General features: G+C 42.2%; 1 protein-coding gene across 7 annotated transcripts in view; it reads left to right on the plus strand.

The window, feature by feature from the left end:
- SRFBP1 (serum response factor binding protein 1) overlaps nt 1-25,421 on the plus strand; it is a 131,882-nt gene that overhangs the window by 100,718 nt on the left and 5,743 nt on the right. The gene's annotated exons all lie outside the window — the stretch shown is intronic.

The raw sequence follows: 25,421 nt of genomic DNA on the forward strand, positions 1-25,421 counted from the left end.
CAAAAAAGGGTGTAGTTGGTTCAGTCCTTTATTTTAAATTCCAAACCTTAAAAAAATGTTCATGTCCAAGAACATGTACTTCGTTGCATTCTAGAGTTAAAGGAAAGAGATGAGTTAAACACAAGAGTTTCTTCCCCCTCTCATACTCCACAACTGATATTTGCATGAAGAAGCAGTAACTTTAGAATTTTAGTCATGAGGAGGGCAGAGGGCAACTCATATTTTTGTCATGGGCCTAAAATAGCATTTTGTGTATGAAAATAGAGGTGAAGCAGCAATGAAATTGTGGTTCCATTTTAGTGGCACTCATTGATGATCTTCTGCTGTCAGTGGATAGAGGGTCGATATCCATTCTCATCCTCCTGGATCTCTCTGTGGTATTCAGTGCTGTTGACCATGAGATATTGCTGTGTTACCGGAGAGAGGTGACAAGGATTCACATGACCAACATGTTCACGTTGCTTAATGTGCTACTGGAATACGCTAAAATGGTTTGAGTCATTTCTGGAGGGACGCACCCAATGACTATTGATGGGGAAACCCTACCTCCACTACTAGATTGCTCACTTGTAGAGTCCCCAAAAGGATCAGTTCTCTCTCTGGTCCTTTTCAAGTTCTGCCTGCAACCACTAGATGAACAGGTCAGATGACATGGACTCAAATGCCAGCGATATGTAAACGAGAGACTACTCTACACATCCTTCAATATATGTGACCATGTCACTACAATGAAGATGGCCCAGAGCTTGGATGAGATCAGCTCATGCATGAAGAACAGCTGGCTGAAGCTGAATCCAAGCATAAAAGCGATGGTACTGGTGGGAGAGGAAAGTATTTTGAAGAATTTGCATCCACGGTGCAGAATCCTTTAGTTGAAGGTTCACACCCACAATTGGTCAGTTCAGTGTGTAGTTTGAGTACCCTTGGATTCCTTATTAACATTAAACTCTCACATAGCATCCATAAGTTATTCATTCTGTCACCTCCAGTTGGCTAGGAAACTGTTACATTCTGGCAGATTATGGCCTGGGTTCTCTTACTCACGCCTTTGTCACCTCTTGTCTGGACTACAACAATGAGAAATATATGGGCATGAAGCCTTCAGCACTTAAGAAACTCCAACCTGTATAGAAGACTGCAATGCATCTGCTCAGCAACAATCACATCAGACCTGTCCACTCTCTATACTGGCTTCCCATCAAATATCAAATGAAGTTCAAGGTCTCAGTTCTTATCTTCAAGGTTCTTCATGGGCAGGACCCAGGATATTTAAAGGTCGCCTAAATCTCGGGGATGAAGATCATGGTCAATAACTATGCTGTCCTAGCACAACGAAACACTCTACAGCAAGGATAAAACTCAACTATGTGGGTTGCAGACCTTTTTGGGTGAAGCCCAAAAATATGGAATTAACTCCCCCAAGAACTAAGGACCTTCACCACTTTCCAGTCCAAGTACAAAGTGCATTTCTTTGGCTTTGGCTTCTCTAACATAACTACATAGCAACATGTAAAAACAAAGCAAAAAGCCCTATCAAAACAAGAAACTTCATTGCACATGTGTCTCACCCTATGTAGTCATGTTGCTTAGTACGTTACTGAAGGATACTCGGATATCATGGCAATAATCGTGGCATAAAAACCTATATAGAACAGAATACACTGAAAGAATAATTTCACATATATCCTCTAATATTTAATAGCAAAGGCCTTAGGCAAGCTCTAGAAAGGCATGTGGTGTTAGTTGCCTCTACTGTCTAAAAAAATATTTTGTTTCTTGCTGGTATAAAGAGCTATAGCGCCTAGTTCCCTAAGGCCTTGTCATGCAGAATTATGATATTGATCTTTCCTCAGAACAAAGCTTCTGAAATGGAATATAGATTTAGTCTTTTTAGGAAGAAAAGAATCAGACTGTTAGATGTGTCAGAAGATTGGTAATGGAATGTAGTTCTTCTCATATATAGGGTGCCAGTTTGAACCATTAACTAACTAGAAACAAAAACAACTTACAGGTGTTGGGAAAGACCAGAGGATTTTTCTATTGTGAAAAGACACATCTGCAGTAACTCCAAATTCCTTTTTCCATATAACTGTATATACACCACATTCTCTGGTCTGGAGACCGACTGATAGGCAGTAGCAAGCAGTCTACCCAGAAAAGAGAGGAGGAAGAGCAGAATAATAAAAGTTTGAGAGAATGGCAGACTGTAGGACCCATCAGTTAAATGCAGCATCTGAGTTCTGTGCACTGAGAAATAAGACATCCAGTCGTTTTATAGGTTTTTCAAATTGCTGATCTAGCCCACCTGGGAATGGTTTTCTTAAATGTTTTACCATCTTGTTTCTTTTCATAGCATACAAGATAAACAAGGCATCTGATTTCCTGAAGGGCTTAGTTCTACTTATGTATAAATTGATCACTCTCCAGACATCAAGCCTGTCCTGTCTGATCTCCTGAAACTTGGAACAGAATAATGGAAAAGTGATGGCATGGCGAAGTTGGAGAAACCATTTTAGGCAGGAACTCGAGCAGGTTTAAGTACCGCTTTGTCCAAGAAAATTGCAGAAGAGGCTTTTTTAATACACAGTGCATTTTAATTCATTGATCCTTCTGGTGTAAGTGATGGTAATCAAAAAGGCAATTTTAATTGCAAGGAAAAGCAAAGCTGAGGGAGACATAATCTCAAAAGATCTATCAGTTGTTTCAGGACCAAGTTAGGTTTCCAACTTGCAACTGGGGGGCAAAGTATTGCTTTGAAGAATTTAAAAACTTAAGGTTGACTTTCTTTACCTATATTGTAAAGGATTCCCAGCCTTCCAGCAGTGACGTGGACTAGTAACATAACCAAATATCCTATTAGCTTTTGTAACTGTGACTGCACAAGATACCAACATCTTTTAAAAGATCTTGCAAGTTTGGGGCACATAATCGTGTTAGAATTAACACTGTGGCAAAAAAATCTTATTTATCAAACTGCACTTAATGTTCTCAGCTGCCCAATCACATATCCGTTCAGAGTTTCTCCCAGTCTCCATGATTTCCTTTTATGAACTGGATCAGTTTTGTATCAACAAATTTCCAAAATTAACATCCGCTTCCTCTTCCCAATCACAGACATATTACACAAATAAAACTGCTGCTACTACAGACTGCTAGCAACCCACTGTTAATTTCTTTCAATTCCAAGGCATCATCTTCCTATACATGGAATTCCGAATATTTTTTTATTAGAAGATCTAGAAGAATAGTATGCTTCACATTGTAATCTGTATTTAGGAAGGAGTCCCAAATTCTTTATTGTTTTCAGTCTCAGTAGTAGTTTTCACTGGGAAAAGAAAAGGAGAGCATAATAATGTAGATGTTTAGTATTTCAATGCTTGGACTTTTGTGCTACTTTCTAACTCAATTAGAGATTCCTTGTTGCCAACTGATAAATTTTGGGGGGAGAGAGAACTAGACAATGTAATGTTCCTAGACCTCATGGTGTTCATGAAATGAAGACACTTGAACATGAATACAACCTTGTAAATTCATTACTATTCATCATATAGTAAAAAGAAGAAAACTTAGCAAGATAGTGACACAAACAATTCAGACTATTTTTACTTAAGCATATCAGATCACTAACCAGAATTTTTACTTGGCAGCAAGGAGGAGGATCTCTTAACGTGTTTTCTCATAATTTCCCAGTATCCATAATGAGGAAGACAGCAACAAATATACTTACTATATCCAATAGAAAACATCTTCCACTTTGGATGTAAATATCTGACAGTCCCATGTTATAACTATTTTTAAAAAAATAGGAAATTTCATCACACAATTTTCAGATGAAGTTGAGATTTCAGGCACACATCAGCATTTTGAATGTATACTGCTGTCAAGGTCCCTTCCCCACTCTGAACTCTAGGGTACAGATGTGTGGATCTGCATGAAAAACCCCCTAAGCTTATTTTTACCAGCTTAGGTTAAAACTTCCCCAAGGTACAAACTATTTTACCTTTTGTCCCTGGATCTTATTGCTGCCACCACCAAGCGTTTTAAACAAAGAACAGGGAAAGAGACAACTTGGAAACATCTTTCCCCCCCAAAAAACCCCAAGCCCTACACCCCCTTTCCTGGGGAAGGCTTGATAAAAATCCTCACCAATTTGCATAGGTGAACACAGACCCAAACCCTTGGATCTTAAGAACAATGAAAAAGCAACCAGGTTCTTAAAAATCATTTTAATTAAAGAAAAAGTAAAAGAATGACCTCCGTAAAATCAGGATGGTAAATACCTTACAGGGTAATCGGATTCAAAACATAGAGAATCCCTCTAGGCAAAACTTTAAGTTACAAAAAGACACAAAAACAGGAATATACATTCCATCCAGCACAACTTATTTTATCAGCCATTTAAACAAAACAGAATCTAACGCATATCTAACTAGATTGCTTGTTAACTCTTTACAGGAGTTCTGACCTGCATTCCTTCTCTGATCCCTGCAAAAGCAACACAGACTCAGAGAACCCTTTGTTTTCCCCCCTCCAGCTTTGAAAGTATCCTGTCTCCTCATTGGTCATTTTGGTCAGGTGCCAGCGAGATTGTCTTAGCTTCTTAACCCTTTACAGGTGAAAGGGTTTTTCCTCTGGCCAGGAGGGATTTAAAGGTGTTTACCCTTCCCTTTATATTTATGACAACTGCCTTTTAAGAAGAATGTTTAAGTTTTTAAAAATAACCTTCAATGGCAAGGTTGCATTTTGCAAACAAAGCACGTAAACTACTGGTAACTTGGCTAATGATGCCATAACAAAATCAACTTCATGTTTCCTTATCAAACAATAACTAACAGTTCTACTTTATCATTGACTATAAATACTAGAATACCTCAGTCTTAAATTATTCTTATGCTGCTTTATGGTCTTCCTTACTGTCCTGTATGGTACACACAAAGCATTTTTACAAATTCTTGGTGAAAAAGAGAGCCTTCTAAAGGCAGTTGTTTCACAATCCTCCTTAAGGATGGTAGTGGCAGCAGGCATCTCCGAGGCAGGGTGAGTTTGAATGTCTTTTAAGAAGCACAACATTAACTGCATTTCCTAGTTTTCTGAAATTTGAGGGGTTTTTCTTTTTTTTTTTTTTAAACCTTCCTACTAAATACATGTCTTATTCGTAACTTCATTTTAACAAGTATTTTGTGATGGAAAATGTATATAACAAAAACAGTACACTTCCTGCGTGAGTGTATTCTCTTTGTATGTGAGAGATTTGTGTGTATGTGAGAAAAGTCACAAAGGCTTGATCCAAAGCCTGCTAAAGACCGTGAGAGTCTTTCCATTGACTTCAGAGGGCTTTAGAACAGGCACAGAATCACTGCAGTTTTCATTTTGTTCACAAATAAAGTCTATTAGCTACAGAAAACATTCCTGCAATGATCGGTTCCTATTAGTGATATTAAAACTTCTGGTTTTATTGTTAGTGCCTTTAAAAGCAGCATAACCAGATAATTACTTGTGGATTTTTAACATTCTTTGCTTATAAAAAAGTTCTGTTCACAACCATAGAGAAATAACTACTGTATGCAGTCCTCTCTCTTTGTTGGTTTAATATTATTAATGTGCTGTTCAATCTATTTAGTCTTTTGTATTTTGTGTAATATGCTTGTCATTGATGTCTTGCTCTTACGTTTAGTTATAGGCAAAGTGTTCTCACCCAAAATTTGCCATTTAAAAATAATCTGACTCAGTCATTGCAATTCTGTCAATAAATATCTAGTGGTTGTTTGGCAAAAGGAATTTTGCTGTTATTCCAATGCCAAGAAATTTGAAACAAAAAGCAGCTGCTGTTTTTGTGGGACCCATCAAAAATGTTATTCTGCTTCTTATGGTGTAAATTGTGGCCTCATGTAAATGTAAAACTCTAGATGAAGTAATGGAAATTCTACAAGGACATTCAGTGCAGAATTTGATTCAAAGTATATTTCTGATATGAAGCTGTACCTTTAATACTCATCCTTCTGTGCTTTAATAGTGTGTGTATATTTGTAACAGCTACTAGAAGTTCTGTCACCAACATATTTAATGTAGCAGGGAGTATTTCCAGTTATTCCCCAGCAGCAGTAGTGATTATCCTATTTATTTTTGCTCCAAAGATGAATACGCTGCCTTCTGCATCAATCCCCTTTCTTTACCATCTTAGGATATATAAAGCCATGTCCAGGCTCTCAGTTTATAGCAGCATATTTATGCTGAAAGTACTGAAAGGGAAATAATACTTTCATGGAAGTGCTTTTCTTTCCCCATTATATTAGATGTGTTATACAGGGTGCAATAAGGAACTGTCAGGATCCCTTTAATGGAAATCTATTCAGTGATAAGGTGTGCCTCAACTTTACATTATATCTACATATTCAAAACCCTTGCGGAACAATGTGCATTAATTCACTAAATAACATGGTTTCTTTTAGTACAGACACAAAATAACTGAAGATATACAGGAATCACCACTATAGGGTTGGCAGTTTTGTTCATTCATTTGTTTTTGTTAAAATCTGCTTGAAATGGAAATGACTCTGGGTGTATAAAACCATAGTTCCCTGAGAATTTTCCAGGGCAAACAAGAAATGTTAACTTCAAACAAGGATGGCTGTGGCTTTCATAAGACCATTGAAGATGTGAAGAATGTTGCACTAAGGTGTAAAAACTGTCTGTCTGTGACCAACTCTTCATGACAGCTCATTGCCTTCAAAACTGGATCATTTAAACTGAACTTAGAGATACTTAATGCCTGTCTACATAATTTTTTTTCCTGCTTTAACTATATTCATTTAGAAACTGATTTGTTAAAGTGGTACAAATCATTTGGAACTGTACTGGTATAAAGATGCTTTATATCAGTAGAGTTTATTCTCCATCATTTACAGGAATAAGCTATATAGATAGTACACACAAAAACTATATTAAAAAAGCATCAAGGCTGGTGCAAAATCAAGCCATCAAAAGTTAGGAAATGCCATCATTAAGGTTGCCCTTGTTTGGCCCACATATGCATGTGTGTTGTGATGGTCTTTAATTACATACTGTTTTTTTCCACATAACTGATTAATCCCCAGAGTAGGTCTGCCCAATCCATTGAATGAGGCAGGAGTCCATTGGAAAAAAAGTGATCATGTAATTAAAGACTGTACCATACATATACATAGAGGGCCAAATTAAGTGGCAGACAATTGGGGTGGATTGATTTAAATCAAAGCTTTTTAAATCAATGAGGAGGAAATCTTGATTTAAATTTATTTTAATCATGTTTTTCATTTATACTTTAGTTATTTTTGTAAAGAAATTTTTTATTCTCTTTGGTTCATACCCCTTAAAACATGTTAATTTGCAACTAAATATAGCCTTTACCCTAAATCTGATGCTTCTTTCTGCTAACCACACAGATACACTATATATACATTTATTTGAGCTATTCAATAGGTTAACCTCCATTTATTCATGTTCTTAATTTTTACATTTTTTATAGTTAGAAAATGGTGAATGCTGCAGTTCTTATTTAGTAGATTAATTTTTTACTTGTGATTTATGTCATGCTGTATTTAGATGGAAAATCAATTTTAAAAGCTCCAAAACAGTATTTTATTTTTTTATTGAATAAAACTACCTTAAATGTGCGAGATCCATATGGGGGGGAAATCAAAACTTTTCTCAAAACATCTTTTGCATTTAACATGTCCTTTAAGATTTTAGCACTAGTAGATCTCATCCTCTCAAACCTAGTTTTTAACTAATAAGTTGGAAGAAGAAACAAATTCCATTATTTTTCACCTTCCAATTGGTTTCTTAACTTTGAGTGAACTAGTCAGTGAACTGAAATAGTTGAATAAACAAAAATGAGAGAAATGTTCTCTCTACACCTTGAGGAGAGGATGCTGCTGTCAAAATCTGGTTTAGCTCTTCAGCAAACTCTGGTTCCAGGTGCCTGGCAAATGACTTCAATCAATTCAGTGGGGGACTTCCACAAGACTTTCTTTAAAATTTGGCAGCAAAAATTTACTGCTTTAATATATTTTGTATTTAATTTAAATGATTTTAATAGATTATCATTTTTACATAGGTTGTGAGTTTCATATTTAATTTTAAGTAGGTTTATTTTTAAAATATAAATCCATATTTGCTTAAAATTTGAAAATGTCTGTGTTTTTGTTTTGTTTTGTTTTTTTAAATAACCAATTTTTATCACCATTCAGGGAACTTTTTTCTGGCATTTCCTAACTTGAGGGCTTGGCATTGTAACTTTCATCCTTTAATTTATTTGTATGTATGTAATTCTATACTTTTAAAATATTAAACTGAAAAAGCAGAAATTCCATAATTTGGAATCATATTATCACCCATTAGTCATCAGCAGTTTTGGAACTTTTAGATCTTCACAGACTTCTACCACTTGAGCTAACAAAGTAATCAATAATAGTCATGTACCAACACTAGAGGAGCATCAGTGGGTTTCACAGATATTTGCCTGCAGCAGAGGAATTGAGTTTTATGAATCTTGGCTTCCATTCCTGGTTTTGGAGGGATTTGTCGGCTAGTAGGCACAGACATTTTTCTGCCCATTGCCCCCAAGCTTGATTCCTTCTGCCTCATCCCTTCAAGCCTATCCCTGTCTCTTTCCTGCCCTTCCCCCTCTCCCACGTACCTTGCCCCCAGTCCCAGCGTCCACTGCCCAGGCCTTGGCGGGGGAGGGGGGGGGACGTGGAGGCTGGCTTGGGGGATGGAGGGAAACACCCCCCAGCACTCACCGGCAGCATGGCTGGGGCTGGGCTGCTGAACTTTCCACTGCCGGTGAGTGCAGGCCCAGCCCTGCTGCACCCTTCAGGGGCGGGGCTGGGGCGCGGGCCATGGGGAAGAGGCATGGAGCTGCACAGGGCATCAGGAAATTTTGGTGCTCCAAATTTCCTGGTGCCCTACGCAACTGCGTACTTTGCATATGGGTAAGGTTGGCCCTGCCGGCTTCTCATCCTAATCCCAGTCTCTTTGCCCAGTAAATGCTAGTCTCTCATCTCCAGATTCTACCTTTCCAGTTCCCCATCTAATCTGTCTTTTTCTCCAGTCCTGGCTTCAGGATTCCATTCCATTCCCCACCCCCTCACATTTTTCAATCTCAGTCCCAATCTTTTTGCCCAGTCATTGGAAGTTCTCACACTGCACCCTGGGTCCTCTCAAATCGCCACCCCCTACTTCACTAGTTCTCTGTCCCAGTCTCTTTGCCCAGCCTACCCCAGCTCCTCATCCAATCTTAATCTACCCGTTCTCCCCACCTACTGGCTCCCAGTTCACCAACCCTCCACTCCCTTCCCCTCTGCTCAACCCCCCACCCCCACCCCAAAACCCTTACAGTCCTGGTCTCCTTGCCCAAGATATAGTTAACAGAAAATTGGATTAACCACTTACGTTCCTGTGCTTCCCGGAGTGCTCTAAATGAGAGAAATACACAGAATGATGGGTAAAGGGCAGTTATGCTTTGTACTATGTTCCCTCCTTGTTCCTCCATGCTAAATTCTTTTGTTCCCTCTATGATGGGAAAATGGCATGGACAGTTTTGGAAAAGGATAGAGGAAATCCTGAGCTTGCATGTTTAGCGGCTGGGAGCTGATTTCATCCCTGTATCGGGGGGATGGGTCTCAGATTTTTATATGTGATGTACTCATAAGGGAATGTAATTGTTTTTTAAGTTGACCCACAAAGGGGGGGAAATAAGTATGGGCCTTTGGTGGGGGAAAGGAGCCTTATAAGCCACCTCTGTAGATAACAAAAAGGTGCAAAAAAAAAAAAAATCTGCACGTTTTTACATGAGAATTTCTTTTCTTTTTTTGTCAGTTCTGCTTTTCCACCCCTCCCACTCTCCTCTTCCCCCCAAAAATACGGACAGCTGAAGAGATTGTAGAGTTATGATGTCACAGATATCAAGCAAATTTAATCTGTCTGAGGAGGGAAGTGGGTTTTGTTCAGTTTTATTGAAAACTTTTTTTTGTTAAGACTTGTTTAATGCAAATGTTCTGTAAATAAAGGAAATGAGTGATCTGTCAAAGGTTCATCTCCCTTACATTTATGGACGGAGAATTCTCACTATACATGTCTGCATTTGAATATGACTGAGTCATACTACAGTAATTGCTGTGAGGCTGTAAATTGACCTAACCAATGTTCATTTAAGATGTAGTGTAGACATGACCTAAGCTATGCAAGTGTGGAGACACCTTTATACTATGCAGCAGTGTGACTGTTTCCTTTAAAAATAGTAGGGATGAGGGGTCAGTCTACTCTTGTCCCCGGATGTATCCGTTTAAGGTTCCTGAGACTTTTTGGAGTGGACAAAGGCCTAGGGAAGGGCAGAGGTAGGTATTAGGACAGAGGAAGATGGTCCTGGGTGAATAGATAGTGCTGGGAGTGGGGGGATTTGGGGGAGAGAATCCCAGGCCACTGTTTCTTTGAGGGCCTGGGACCCAGGAAACTGTAGGGCAGGGTGGGGCAAGGCTCCCTGCCAACTGGGACAAGCCTTGGGAAGATTGGAAGCATCTATGCTGCCTTCTCCTTCATAACAGGAGAGATATCAGCAGTGGAAGGATTGCTGCCCTTTTCCAGCCTGCAGGGGAAAGGACTGAGCTACGAAGCGAGACAGCTGGGAGTAGCTGGCTTAAGGCTGCAGCAGACCTGAATATTCGCACTGCCCCAGAACGATGGCTATGGGGCTCTTGTGCCTAGAAGAGGAAACCTGCTGTTATCCAGGAGGAGGGCAGGCACAATTCCTGAATTAAGGAGGAGGACAGTTGGTCCTGAAGGGGCTATAACGGTCTGTATTTGGGAAAGTCTAAAGACCCCACAAGGGGGCATATTATTATAAGTATTCTGGCCTGAATATAAATTATGAAGAACTAAGATGGAACTCAGCATGGCATCCGTAGGGCCACCGCAGACCATGAGGGGGTGCTCTGGGACAGCGCCCATCCACAAACTGGCATATCTGCATTTACACGAGAGGGCTGTACCAATTTAACTATTTTAGTTTAAAAAAAAAAATCACCCCCACCCTAAACACACACACACACACAACTGAAATGGTTATACTGGTAAAATTGCCTGTAGACCGGGTCTAAGGATAGTACCTCAGTAGCCTAGAAGACATCTAACAGATCTTCTCCCAGTATGATACAGAATCACTGATGTACCAATGCTGAAATACCTACAATAGGATTTTTGAGTGCAGGGTTTAAATTAATCTCCAATTCTTCTGTGGTATGTATGGAAACCTTGATGTTGCTTGAGCATTTCTGGCATGTGTTAATCATTACTAAATGCACATATTGCCTAATGAACATAATGCTGGAAAATCTGTTTTTCAGTGCCAAGAAGTTGTTAATCTATATGTTTATCTCAAATGCTTTATAGTTTTTCAGTGAACTGAATTTCCATTTCCACGGTACGTCTTTCCGAAAAATGGTTAAACACATATGATGAAAATCTGTTTTCAATTGTGGGAAGACTTTGAGTGTAGTATGCCAAGAAATCTTTTTGTTTTCAATAGCACATCCAACTTTTAAAATGACACATTTATTGTAACAGTACCAGATACCCACTGGGTCATTTATCCCTGTGTGTCCTTACTAGCCCTCACCACCTTTTTAGCATGGCCCAAGAGATTAACATAACTCTTCCCCCTGAGTCTAACTGCAGAAGCACTGATTTTTTTCACCATGTCACAAGTCTGTGTGGGTATAAACTGTTTTATCGAGCTATACCTGATGAGTTATCTTTTGGGGTTTGGGTTTGTGTTTGTGCCTTGGAGCTGCTTAATTGCCTAATAATACTTGAAGGTTAAATCCCCAGGAGTCCCTGTGTTCATCATTCCATCAACAACCTAAATTTGTAATAAAACTTTAGCTATGAGGATTTTGATTCCAGAACTTTTCAACTAATATTTTGATCAAGCAGCCACTTTTCTTGGGCGATCGCATAGTTTTATTAATATAGAGATCAACCCCGTACCCCACCATCCTCAGAACTTTCCTTATTTATTTCTACCATCTGCTTCCACTGAGAGCTTTTGGTGTATGGTCAGTGGTAAACTGCAGAGAACTCAAGATGCATTCAAGTTATTGCTAACTCCTAGAAGTTTTTTCAGAACTCTGTCTCCAGATAGGCTTACAACACATAAATTGAGGGGCATAGTTTGTTCTACCCTCAGCCTGTGTTCTCTTCTTCATTAATAGTGGGTGGTAATGTGAAACAGTGAGAACAATAATAGGTTCAGAATTTTCTTTTGGAGTTTGTTGAGTTTGGCCAGTTCCCATCATGCTTAGACATCCAACTCCCTGTTAGAAGCAACTTCCTGCTCTAGTTCTCTCTAACCTGGCTTTTCTCCATTTTCACTTTTTAGTGCTATATGATCAGGTACTGATGTATTGATAGGCCAGTTTCACAATTTGCTCTCCAGAAAAGGTGAAGCATCAGTGTGATGCTCTCAGATCAGCTGTGAAATGGTTAAGAAATTATTTTTATTTATATGTTTATAGTATGCCTCAAGATTTCATTCCAGTTTTGTAACATCTTTTTAGTAAGATTTTTCTACATATTCTTTACAGTTTCTTATCCACTTACAAGCACTGTACATACAATCTTTTGCTCAGCCCTCTTATTTGACCATGTTGTGTTGATGCAGCACAATCACTGTTAATCTCCTTATTTTTACGGATTGCCTGTTTTTTTAAGTACTAGCATCTCCTCTGCTCCTGTTTTTTGCCAAGTTTTGTTCAGCACAGCAAAAACCAAAGAGTAAAAATATTTAGCAATGACATAGTTTTTTAACTTTTCAAAGAAATGTACAAATATGTAATTCTGATGAACAAATACCACTGCTGTCTTCCTCTTCTATATGAATTCTTACAATATGTAATATACTAATGCTTTTTCTAATATATTACTGAATTTATTGATAGGAACCTAGCAGAGCTGTGTGTAAAGTCAAATATGAAGAGTATAGTACCCACCTAGTTTCGAGTGGGGAATTTTTCCACGTGAAAAACAACATAAAATACCAATCAACATGACTGCTGTGTCAATTTAGGCCTGGAAGCATAAACTCTGTGTATGGGTAGGTAACTCAGATTATGTGCATGCCCTGTCCTAGAACTCTCTGCTGTGGTTTCCCACTATAATACCAGTTGTAGTGTTGATTTTATGGACAAAAAGAAGAAGTTGAGAATAATAATGGCTTGTAGATCACCACAGAACTTGCACTTGAGAGATCTGATTTTTATTCCAAGCTCTGTCATAGATCACTTATCTTTCTATGACTGTTTCCCACTCTAAAAAATAATTGCCGAGCTCACAGAGTTGTTGGGCAGATAAATTAATTTTGCCAGATTAATCCAATGGAACTACACTGACCATTTGTTGTATTCTAAAGCTATTAAGGCTTGTAAAGTGCTTTGACGTCTCATGGAAGACATTAATTATAGAGGTTCAATATATTATGTTGTCTTAATACTACCAGGTCAACTAATATAAATCCAATTAAGAGTATGGGGAAGAGGGTTTGGGGTTGGTTTTTTTTCAAAATTTTAAGGAAAAAAATTCTGAATTCATTCCAGGCAATTTCATGTCTCTGAATTTTCCCTTTATTGTGAAAATGTTGGTACAGTGAATATTTTTTACATCAAATCCTGCAAAGAAAACCTCTATAAAAGGCACTTTTTCACATGAAAACCATTTGCAAAATTCTGATGGGAAGTGAAGTTAGGTCTTTGAAAATCCTCTTGGAAGAGGAAAGGGGATACATCCTTGAAAATCCTCTTGGAAGAAGAGAGGGGAATACGTCTTGGAAAATCCTCTTGTTGACATGGTTGCTGGAACAATTTTTATGATGGGGGTGCTCAGAGCCATTGAACTAAACTGTAATCCCTGTATATAATGGAATCCTTGTCAAGCCAAGGTGTGCAGCAGCACCCCTAGTTTCATCATCTATGCTTGTTGAAAGAAGGGGGTGAGAAACCATGATAGAAACTCATTTACATATTCAAGTATAGTCATTCATTTTTGATGGGAGAAAAAGGAGACAGGTGTGGATGTAGTATAATTGGAGGACAGGTTGCACAGCCTCCAGCATTTTTGGGATATACTTCACTTTATAAGAGGAACAGGGCTAAATGCACGGGATGTGTGAAAGTGGTTAGCCTTTGTCTCAGGCCACGCATATAGAACAGGGCAACTCGCTTACTCTTCAACTGTGCTCAGAAAGTTGGATATTCAAGCCTGCACCTGGGTGCCAGACTCCACCAAAAAAGAAGAGTCAACAGCATTGATGCCAGTCAGTTTGAGAACCGCTGCTCTAGGCTTTTCCCTTACAAAGATTCCCTTGAAAATGGTAACTGACAGAAACCAAAGGGGACCGTAAGATTTCCTGCATGTATTGACTTCTTATGTGAAATGGTTCAGTGAAGTTTGGGTTTTACTGAGAAGTATCAGGTTGCTAACCCTCCAAAAAATCCTTAGGCCAGTGTGATCACAGTGGACAGACAGTAGTGCTGGAACTATGGGTGCTGGGAGTGCTGCCACACCTCCTGGCTTGAAGTAGTAATAAGAAACACCAAATGCCTGGTTTCCATCATCAACACCCCCACTATATAAATTGTTCCAGCACCCCTATGGATAGATGTCAGCTACAGCTGAAAACATTTCATAAGTCTACTCAAAAATGCTAGGGTCATCTCTGTTGACATTTACTGATGCTCATGCTGACTTGTTTGCTCACTCAGGCAGCTGCTGCAAGTGGAACGTCTCACCTACAGTGCTGCTAAAAGCTTATGAAAGTCACTCCATGTAGTCCCTACACTCCAGACCACCCCTGACCCTTGGCAGCTGCTCCAATATTGCATAAAGAGCTGAGGAGGCTGGGTCAACTGAGTGGGAATCCTGCAGCTGCTGCAATCCACTTCTCTCTCTTCCATTGCCTACTTCCCCATCCCCAGCTCAGAACTTGAGGAGAGCCAATGCTGGTGTTCTTGGTTCCGCACAACATATAGTTTGCAAGTCTGAAAATTAGCTTGTATAACTAGCATAAAATGTCACTTGTGGAGCTTAACTAGACATGGTAGTTGTTAACAGACGATTCCTTCCTTTCACAAATATTATGGACCGTACAGCACGCGGCTATAAGCATAGGAATATTGTCATGAAGCTGGACATGGCCAATGACAATATTCCTATGCTTATAGCCGCGTGCTGTATGGTCCATAATATTTGTGAAAGGAAGGAATAGTCTGTTAACAATACAGGCATCACCAGTGGGTTTTTAAATGGCCAAATTCACACTCCAGTCATTCTGCACTTGTTCAGCCTGTTGTTGAACCGCTCCTTGTTGCTGTCAAGTTGCCCCATGTACGGCTTCATAAGCCACAGCATTAATGGGTAGGCAGGGTCACAATGGGCATTTCGACTTCACCTACTGTGATTCTGGTCCGGAAAGAAAGTCCCTGCTTGCAGCTTCTTGAACAGGCCAGTGTTCCGAAATACGTGCGTCATGCACCTTTTTGGACCAGCCTGTGTTAATGTCCGTGCAACGTCCACAAGTGCCTGGAGAACCATTGAGAAATACCCTTTGCAATTAATGACCCTGCACACTTCCATCAACATGTGTCCAACGGTCTACTTTCCCACTCTGAACTGGTTAGTGACCAATCGGTAGCAGTCTGGAGTAGCCAGCTTCTATAGTGCAGTTGCCACACACTTCTCCAATAACAGGGCAGCTCTCATTCTCATGTCCTTGTGCCGCAGGGCTGGGGCGAGCTCATCACACGGTCTCATGAATGTGGCTTTCCTCATCTGAAAATTCTGCAGCCACTGCTAGTCATCCCAGGTGTGCATCATGATTTGATCCCACCACTCAGTGCTTGTTTCCCGAGCCCAGAAATGGTGTTCCACTGTGGTCAGCACCTCCCTGAAAGTCACAAGCAATCTCGTGTCATAGCTCCTATGCATAGCTAGATCAACGTCGCACTACTCTTGCCTTTGTAGTTTAAGGAATAACTCCACTGCCACTCGTGATATGTTGATCAGAGCAAGCAGCATACCCGTCAACAGTTTGGGATCCATTCCTGCAGCCTGAAAGAGGCAGCGCCCACAGTACACAAACTGTTGAAAGATGGCACCAAATGCAGATGAAGCCCAGGGTATGCTGGGATGCGAAGCAATGCATCACGGGGCATTGGGACTAGACTCAGGATGCCCCACGACCCCCTCCGCCTTCTCATAAGTCTTACTGTCAAAAGAGAAAGTGGTGCTCTGTGGGATAACTGCCCAGAGTGCACCACTCAAAATAGTACAGCAAGTGTGAACATGCAATTGCACAGGCAGCTGTCAGTGTGAACACACAACAGGGGTTTTCCTTATGCGCTCTCTGAGCGACGCTGTAACTGCTGGTGCTGTAACTTTGCCAGTGTAGACGTGCCATTAGTGAGCCAAAAAGTTTTGAAGGAGCCCCTTGTTAAAATGACCGCCCTGCACCTTTAAGTGGAGGGGTATTTGACTGGCTGGCCGAACAAGGGAACTATGCTTTATGGCTTGGGGGAAAGGGGAGATGGAAAACTGCTGCAAAGGGTCAGCGAGGTTGCTGACTCATCCCCCGGGAATGAGGGATTGAAAAGGGACAGCCCTGTGCCTTACCCCTCCCTTTTGCACGAAGCAGTGTGGATCTGCAGGCACAGTATTGTCCTTTGGGCACATAGGCACACATCCGAGTTGCTCGAGCGTTCGCAGCTGGGCTTCTGTGGTGAAGCAGTACTCATTGGTGTCCAAAGAGGGGCATGTTATGGGATCAGCTGATACCGCTGATGTATATTGTGTGGGCCCATCACCGGCCACCAGATATAATTGTGGTACACATTGTGGGAAACAATTTGGGAATGCTTAAAAGGGTGAAACTAATGCTCAGAACAAGGAGGGACTTGAGGCTGATCCTTAAAATTTTTCCAGGAGTTAACTTTGCATGGTCAGTTATGCTTCAGCACAGGATCTGGCAGGGAGCCATTAGCCCCCCAGGATGGACAAGGCCAGGAAGTATGTGAATAAGGGGGCAGTAATTTCACATCCTGGCATAGTATATGGATCACCAGAGTTGTTTCGGGAGGATGGGGTTCACCGCTCAGACTTAGGTGCTGTCATGTTTTTGACTGATCTAAAAGAGGAATCTTACTCTAAAAGAGGGAATCTTACCAGGTTTGGGGAGGAGCAGCCAAGCTAATGGTTTTTGCCTCTTTGTGGCAAATGTTCAGTGCAGATACTCCATAGGAAAAGTATACAGTGACCGGATAAATGGCTTGGGAAAGGAATTAAAAAAAGTTGTTTGGTAAAGGAGTGAACAGGGGGCAGTTGGGGACTCCTATGATTGGTATGGCAGGGAGCCAACCCCTATTATTATAGCCCACCTTAACCCTCCTGTGAGGATGGGGTGGATGGTAAGGTCCCAGCAATGGATTTCCTGGAGGGACATGAATGGGAAAAATGGGGGAGCTGGTAAAATCCCCCTGGTTAATTATGGAATAAACATGGGATTACCTGCACTGTACACTTTTTATCTGCTGGATAGTCCCAGGCATCTGATAATAAAGTTTGCTGCATGATTAGACCTATATCCCATATCTCCTGTCTTCTTTCCATATAGCCAGACAATGTTGGCATCTCATGACTGCCCAGGTTGGATGTAGAGTACAGAAGGAGCCAGTCACTGAACAGTAAATATATTACTCGACTGCTTTATTCACTTTGCACCTCCCAGACTGGATGCTGAATGAGGGAGGAGGATCCTATGGAAATATGTGGTGATGCAGTTAGGTATTGTCATAAATGCATATGTACAAGAAGATAGAGATGTGATTGTTCATGCAGCCTTAAGCATTTCCTGATAATTTGAGTTTCGCATTGCAACTTTTACATTCTTTTAGCATTGTTTTTAGTTTGACATATTATATATTGGATAGAAGACAACTATAGAAATACCAAAAAAATAAAATTTCTGTTTATGCACATCTAAGTAAATATTAGGTTTTGTAAGTTTAAGCTTCTTGATAGAGAGCCAGGAAAACTGGATTTTATTGTTGCATGCCAGAAACTTGCTTTATGACTTCAGGTAAGTCACTGGGGCTAATCTGTACTTCAGTTTCTCAGTCTGTAAAATGGGGATAATGTCTACTTTTGAAAATACTGAGACTTTTGCATGAAAGACACACATTAGTGAAAAGTGGTACAAGAAATAGTATGGCTTCATACAAATAAATATTTACCATTCCAGCATTTTCATAAATAATCAGATTTAGTGTTGTGTTTTTCCTCTGTGGGTAGATTTAACATTTTTCCTTCTAAATTAGATTTTCTGTCAGTGTTTTTCGTACTATAAAACACTTATGTTCGATTTGTTTTTCCATAAGATTGGATATGCCAAAAAGTCCAGAAATAGGAAGTGTTTAAGGATAAGAATGTCACATTGTATGTTTATGGCTGCTATCTCCTAATGTAGATAGTGTTTGCGAGTATTTTTCTATAAGAAAAATGTGAGTATTCCATATAAACTGGCAAATAAACTTAAACCCTTTTCCATAAATACTTGAATTAAAGAACACCAGATGTTGCACAGAAGCTACTGCTGCTTTGTGAACTTTATGGTATACACTTTCTAAACCCACAGGAAGCGTCTGAGGGGGAAAGTATATTAATTAAGTTCAAAAATACATTTTCCAGCTATAGAAAAATCTCCAAAGAAAATACCTTTTGATCTTCAGCAATGTGAGCAGGCTGTCCCAGTAGTCTGGGAGCAGAATACGCTGTTGTCACATGGGATCTAGATTTTGGCTTCTAGTTCTCTAGGCCAAACCAGCCTGCGAGTAAGCCAGCTGAGGCCCATTGGAGATGGAACATGTATGTCTCTTGGACCATCTCCTCTGGCCAATGTTCAGAGCATCGCAGACTGTCTGCAAAGGGAACATTTTCCAAGCCCTCCTTGACCTGAGGAAAGATTTCTGCGATATGGGGGACTTGGGGAGAAGGAAAATTGCTGGCAAGCCCAGAAAATCATCTCCTCAAACAAGAAATATGACCTAAACAGTATGGTCTTCTGCTAAGATGTTGAGTTTCCCTCACTATTTTGTAACTTTTTCCCTAGGGCTGGCCAGAAAACATTTGTTTCCAAAGAAGTTGGAGAGTTTGAAATTTTTTTTTTATTCTGATATGGAATGTGGGAGAGAAACCCACCCGGCCCTGGTCTACACTAGGACTTTAGGTCGAATTTAGCAGCATTAAATTGATGTAAACTTGCACCCGTCCACATGATGAAGCCCTTTATTTCGACTTAAAGGGCTCTTAAAATCGATTTCCTTACTCCACCCCAGACAAGTGGATTAGCGCTTAAATCGGCCTTGCCGGCTCAAATCTGGGGTACTGTGGACACAATTCGACGGTATTGGCCTCCGGGAGCTATCCCAGAGTGCTCCATTGTGACCGCTCTGGACAGCACTCTCAACTCAGATGCCCTGGCCAGGTAGACAGGAAAAGAACCGCGAACTTTTGAATCTCATTTCCTGTTTGGCCAGCGTGGCAAGCTGCAGGTGACCAGGCAGAGCTCATCAGCAGAGGTGACCATGATGGAGTCCCAGAATCACAAAAGAGCTCCAGCATGAACTGAACGGGAGGTACGGGATCTGATCGCTGTATGGGGAGAGGAATCCGTGCTATCAGAACTCCGTTCCAGTTTTCGAAATGCCGAAACCTTTGTGAAAATCTCCCAGGGCATGAAGGACAGAGGCCATAACAGGGACCCGAAGCAGTGCCGCGTGAAACTGAAGGAGCTGAGGCAAGCCTACCAGAAAACTAGAGAGGCGAACGGCCGCTCTGGGTCAGAGCCCCAAACATGCCGCTTCTATGATGAGCTGCATGCCATTTTAGGGGGTTCAGCCACCAGTACCCCAGCCGTGTTGTTTGACTCCTTCAATGGAGATGGAGGCAACACGGAAGCAGGTTTTGGGGACGAAGAAGAAGATGATGAGGAGGAGGTCGTAGATAGCTCACAGCAAGCAAGCGGAGAAACCGGTTTTCCCGACAGCCAGAAACTGTTTCTCACCCTGGACCTGGAGCCAGTACCCCCCAAACCCACCCAAGGCTGCCTCCTGGACCCGGCAGGCGGAGAAGGGACCTCCGGTGAGTGTACCTTTCAGAATACTATACATGGTTTAAAAGCAAGCATGTGAAAGGATTAATTTGCCCTGGCATTCGCGGCTCTCCTGGATGTACTTCCAAAGCCTTTGCAAAAGGTTTCTGGGGAGCGCAGCCTTATTGCATCCTCCATGGTAGGACACTTTACCACTCCAGGCCAGCAGCACGTACTTGGGAATCATTGTACAACAACGCACTGCAGTGTATGTTTGCTGGTGTTCAAACAACATCCGTTCTTTATCTCTCTGTGTTATCCTCAGGAGAGTGAGATATCATTCATGGTCACCTGGTTGAAATAGGGTGCTTTTCTTCAGGGGACACTCAGAGGTGCCCGTTCCTGCTGGGCTGTTTGCCTGTGGCTGAACAGAAATGTTCCCCGCTGTTAGCCATGGGGAGGGTTGAGAGGATAGCCACGCGGTGGGGGGAGGCAAAATGCGACCTTGTAACGAAAGCACATGTGCTATGTATGTAATGTTAACAGCAAGGTTTACCCTGAAAGAGTGTAGCCACTGTTTTATAAAATGTGTCTTTTTAAATACCGCTGTCCCTTTTTTTTCTCCACCAGCTGCATGTGTTTCAATGATCACAGGATCTTCTCCTTCCCAGAGGCTAGTGAAGATTAGAAAGAAAAAAAAACGCACTCATGATGAAATGTTCTCTGAGCTCATGCTGTCCTCCCACACTGACAGAGCACAGACAAATGCGTGGAGGTAAATAATGTCAGAGTGCAGGAAAGCACAAAATGACCGGGAGGAGGGGTGGCGGGCTGAAGACAGGGCTGAAGCTCAAATGTGGCGGCAGCGTGATGAGAGGAGGCAGAATTCAATGCTGAGGCTGCTGGAGGATCAAACCAGTATGCTCCAGTGTATGATTGAGCTGCAGCAAAGGCAGCTGGAGCACAGACTGCCACTACAGCCCCCCTGTAACCAACCGCCCTCCTCCCCAAGTTCCATAGCCTCCACACCCAGACGCCCAAGAACGCGGTGGGGGGGCCTCCGTCCAACCAGCCACTCCACCAAAGAGGATTGCCCAAAACACAGAAGGCTGGCATTCAATAAATTTTAAAGCTGTAAACTTTTAAAGTGCTGTGTGGCATTTTCCTTCCCTCCTCCTCCACCACCCCTCCTGGGCTACCTTGGTAGTCATCCCCCTATTTGTGTGATGAATGAATAAAGAATGCATGAATGTGAAGCAACAATGACTTTATTGCCTCTGCAAGCGGTGATTGAAGGGAGGAGGGGAGGGTGGTTAGCTTACAGGGAAGTAGAGTGAACCAAGGGTCGGGGGGTTTCATCAAGGAGAAACAAAGAGAACTTTCACACCGTAGCCTGGCCAGTCATGAAACTGGTTTTCAAAGCTTCTCTGATGCGTACCGCGCCCTCCTGTGCTCTTCTAACTGCCCTGGTGTCTGGCTGTGTGTAACCAGCAGCCAGGAGATTTGCCTCAACCTCCCACCCCGCCATAAACTCCCACCCCGCCTCCCCCTTACTCTCACAGATATTGTGGAGCACACAGCAAGCAGTAATAACAGTGGGAATATTGGTTTCGCTGAGGTCTAAGCGAGTCAGTAAACTGCGCCAGCACGCTTTTAAACGTCCAAATGCACATTCTACCACCATTCTGCACTTGCTCAGCCTGTAGTTGAACAGCTCCTGACTACTGTCCAGGCTGCCTGTGTACGGCTTCATGAGCCATGGCATTAAGGGGTAGGCTGGGTCCCCAAGGATAACTATAGGCATTTCAACATCCCCAACAGTTTATTTTCTGGTCTGGGAATAAAGTCCCTTCCAGCAGCTTTTGAAACAGACCAGAGTTCCTGAAGATGCGAGCATCATGCCCCGATAGCTCAGTGGTTTGAGCATTGGCCTGCTAAACCCAGGGTTGTGAGTTCAATCCTTGAGGGGGCCATTTAGGGATCTGGAACAAAAATGGGAGATTGGTCCTGCTTTGAGCAGGGGGGTTGGACTAGATGACCTTCTGAGGTCCCTTCCAAGCCTGATATTCTATGTTGGTGAAACGTCCCTTGTGATCCACCAGAGCTTGCAGCACTAATGAAAAGTACCCCTTGCGGTTTATGTACTCGCCGGCTTGGTGCTCCAGTGCCAAGATAGGGATATGGGTTCCATCTATGGCCCCACCACAGTTAGGGAATCCCATTGCAGCAAAGCCATCCACTATGACCTGCACATTTCCCAGGGTCACTACCCTTGATATCAGCAGATCTTTGATTGCGTGGGCTACTTGCATCACAGCAGCCCCCACAGTAGATTTGCCCTCTCCAAATTGATTCCCAACTGACCAGTAGCTGCCTGGCATTGCAAGTTTCCACAGGGCTATTGCCACTCGCTTCTCAACTGTGAGGGCTGCTCTCATCTTGGTATTCATGCGCTTCAGGGCAGGGGAAAGCAAGTCACAAAGTTCCATGAAAGTGCCCTTACGCATGCAAAAGTTTCGCAGCCACTGGGAATCGTCCCAGACCTGCAACACTATGCGGTCCCACCAGTCTGTGCTTGTTTCCCAAGCCCAGAATCGGCGTTCCACAGCATGAACCTGCCCCATTAGCACCATGATGCGTGCATTGGCAGGGCCCATACTTTCAGAGAAATCTGTGTCCATGTCCTGATCACTCACGTGACCACGCTGATGTCGCCTTCTCTCCCGGTATCGCTCTGCCAGGTTCTGGTGCTGCATATACTGCTGGATAATGCGTGTGGTGTTTAATGTGCTCCTAATTGCCAAAGTGAGCTGAGCGGCCTCCATGCTTGCCTTGGTATGGCGTCCGCACAGAAAAAAGGCGTGGAACGATTGTCTGCCGTTGCTCTGACAGAGGGAGGGGCGACTGACATGGCTTACAGGGTTGGCTTACAGGGAGTTAAAATCAATGAAGGGGGTGGCTTTACATCAAGGAGTATTTCAGGCAGGATTTCACGGAGGGTTTCAATAAGAAATGGTGCACCTAAGTAATTGTTCTTATTGGAACAAGCAGGTTGGTCTGGCCTCTGATTGATACATGGCTAGATTTACCTCGCTGCACCTTCTCTGTGAGTGACTGCAGTGTGACCTAGAGGAATGAGTCCCCTAGACGGGGGAGAGGGGGAAGTACAAAACAAATCTGGTTTATTTCTTGTTTTGATCCACTCCATCTATCTTTTACATCTTTGGCTGGCAGCAGACGGTGCAGAAGGACTGCAAGCCATCCATATCTCATGGCTGCTCGGCAGAAGACGGTGCAGTAGGACTTCTAGCCATCCTCATCTCTTGCCTGCCTGGCAGAAGATGGTACAGTAGGACTGCTAGAAATCCGTATCGCCTGCCTGCTCACCATAAGATGGTTCAATAGGACTGACTGCAGGACTAAAGAGAATGACCTGGTCAAGTCACTCCAAATTTAGTCCCTGCGCACATGTCTGCCCAGGCGCTCCTGGCCGAGATGGCCAGGAGCACCTCGGACATGACGATGACGGCTACCAGTCGTGCTGTACCGTCTGCTGCCACAAGGCAATGGGTTGCTGCTGCTGTGTAGCAATGCAGTACCATGTCTGCTAGCACCCAGGAGACATACGGTGACAGTTACCTGAGCGGGTTTCATGCTTGCCATGGTATGGAGTCTGCACAGGTAACTCAGGAAAAAAGGCGTGAAACGATTGTCTGCCCTTGCTTTCACGGAGGGGGGGAGGGAATGGGGGCCTGACGATATGTACCCAGAACCACCTGTGACAATGTTTTAGCCCCATCAGGCATTGGGATCTCAACCCAGAATTCCAATGGGCAGCGGAGACTGTGGGAACTGTGGGATAGCTACCCACAATGCAACACTCCGGAAGTCGACTCTAGCCTCGGTACTGTGGAAGCGCTCCGCCGAGTTAATGCACTTAGAGCATTTTCTGTGAGGACACACACACTCGAATATATAAAAACGATTTCTAAAAAACCGACTTCTATAAATTCGACCTAATTTCGTAGTGTAGACATACCTTTAGTGTTGCCAATAGCTTGACATTTAGGGCACTCACTTCCAAACCAGGCACAGTAGGAACTTGAACCTGGGTCTCCCACATTCCAGGTGATGAATACAGGGCTATTAGCAGTACTGGGTTTGGTGTCTCTTTCCCCTTCACCCCACAAAATCCATCCTGGATCTGATATGCCTTCCCAATCAGTTTTGCATATGAAGAACTTTGCAGTAAAGTGAGGACAATGTTGTGACTGAAGAACAAGCTTTCTAATAACTGCCTGTTGTCTTTCAACATACAAAGAACTAGGAACTGAAAATCACAAGGCTAGGAGAGGAAAGAAACACCATCCCATAATACTTTTACCCTAATTACTATAAATTCCTCCTTTTGCCTCCATGACACCCAAATTGTCCTCTGTCTCCCTTATTTCTTCATACAAAAACACAAACCCCAATATCATCCTTGCCTTTCAATCTGACCATGTTAACCTGCTCTTTAAATCCCTCCAATGGCTTTCTCTGCTCAGCTGCATCAAATTTAAGCTTACCTTTGCCTTCAAGACCCTGTATAACTGCACTTAACACTTATCCACCCATCTCTTTATCCATCTTCCCTTATCTCCTCTGCTGTACTAATGCCAGCCTTGATGCCTCATTCCACCTGCTTCTCTCACAAATATCTCTATTCCTTTAACCAAACCACTCCATGCAAACGGAATGCCCTCTTTGAGCTGGTCCACAAGGTTACTACCTTCTTCATGTTCAGATACTTCCTGAAAGTTAACTTCTACTGTGACTCCTACAAGAAGTCAGGTGGTTGCTTATTCCTATTTATCCACAGCTTTTTCATAACGTCTATTTAAAAAACACAAGTGTGTTGTGTTTTTCAAACTGTGCTACTAAGATGTGGCTATTTGCTACTTTGACTACCTTACTTAGCTTTGTACATTTCTCCTCTACCCCTTCATCCGTTTGCCTTTTAGACTGGAAAGTCCTTGGAGACAAGGAGCAATGTTGTCTCATGTTTGGAAAGCATCTAATACATTGGAAATATTGGAAATAATAGTAATGACTTCAAAATTTAGTCTCTAGAGCTCTATGAAAAAAAGATGAACAATATTATCTGACTTAAGTTATTACCCCTCCAGCCAAGAGGAGGTGGCCTTGTGTATACAGTCCTCTTCCGCCTTTTTTGAATTATTGTAGACCAATATAGCAAATGTGCAGTGAA

This window comes from Lepidochelys kempii, chromosome 5 (genome assembly GCF_965140285.1).
Source record: "Lepidochelys kempii isolate rLepKem1 chromosome 5, rLepKem1.hap1, whole genome shotgun sequence".
Classification (NCBI taxonomy): Eukaryota; Metazoa; Chordata; order Testudines; family Cheloniidae; genus Lepidochelys; species Lepidochelys kempii.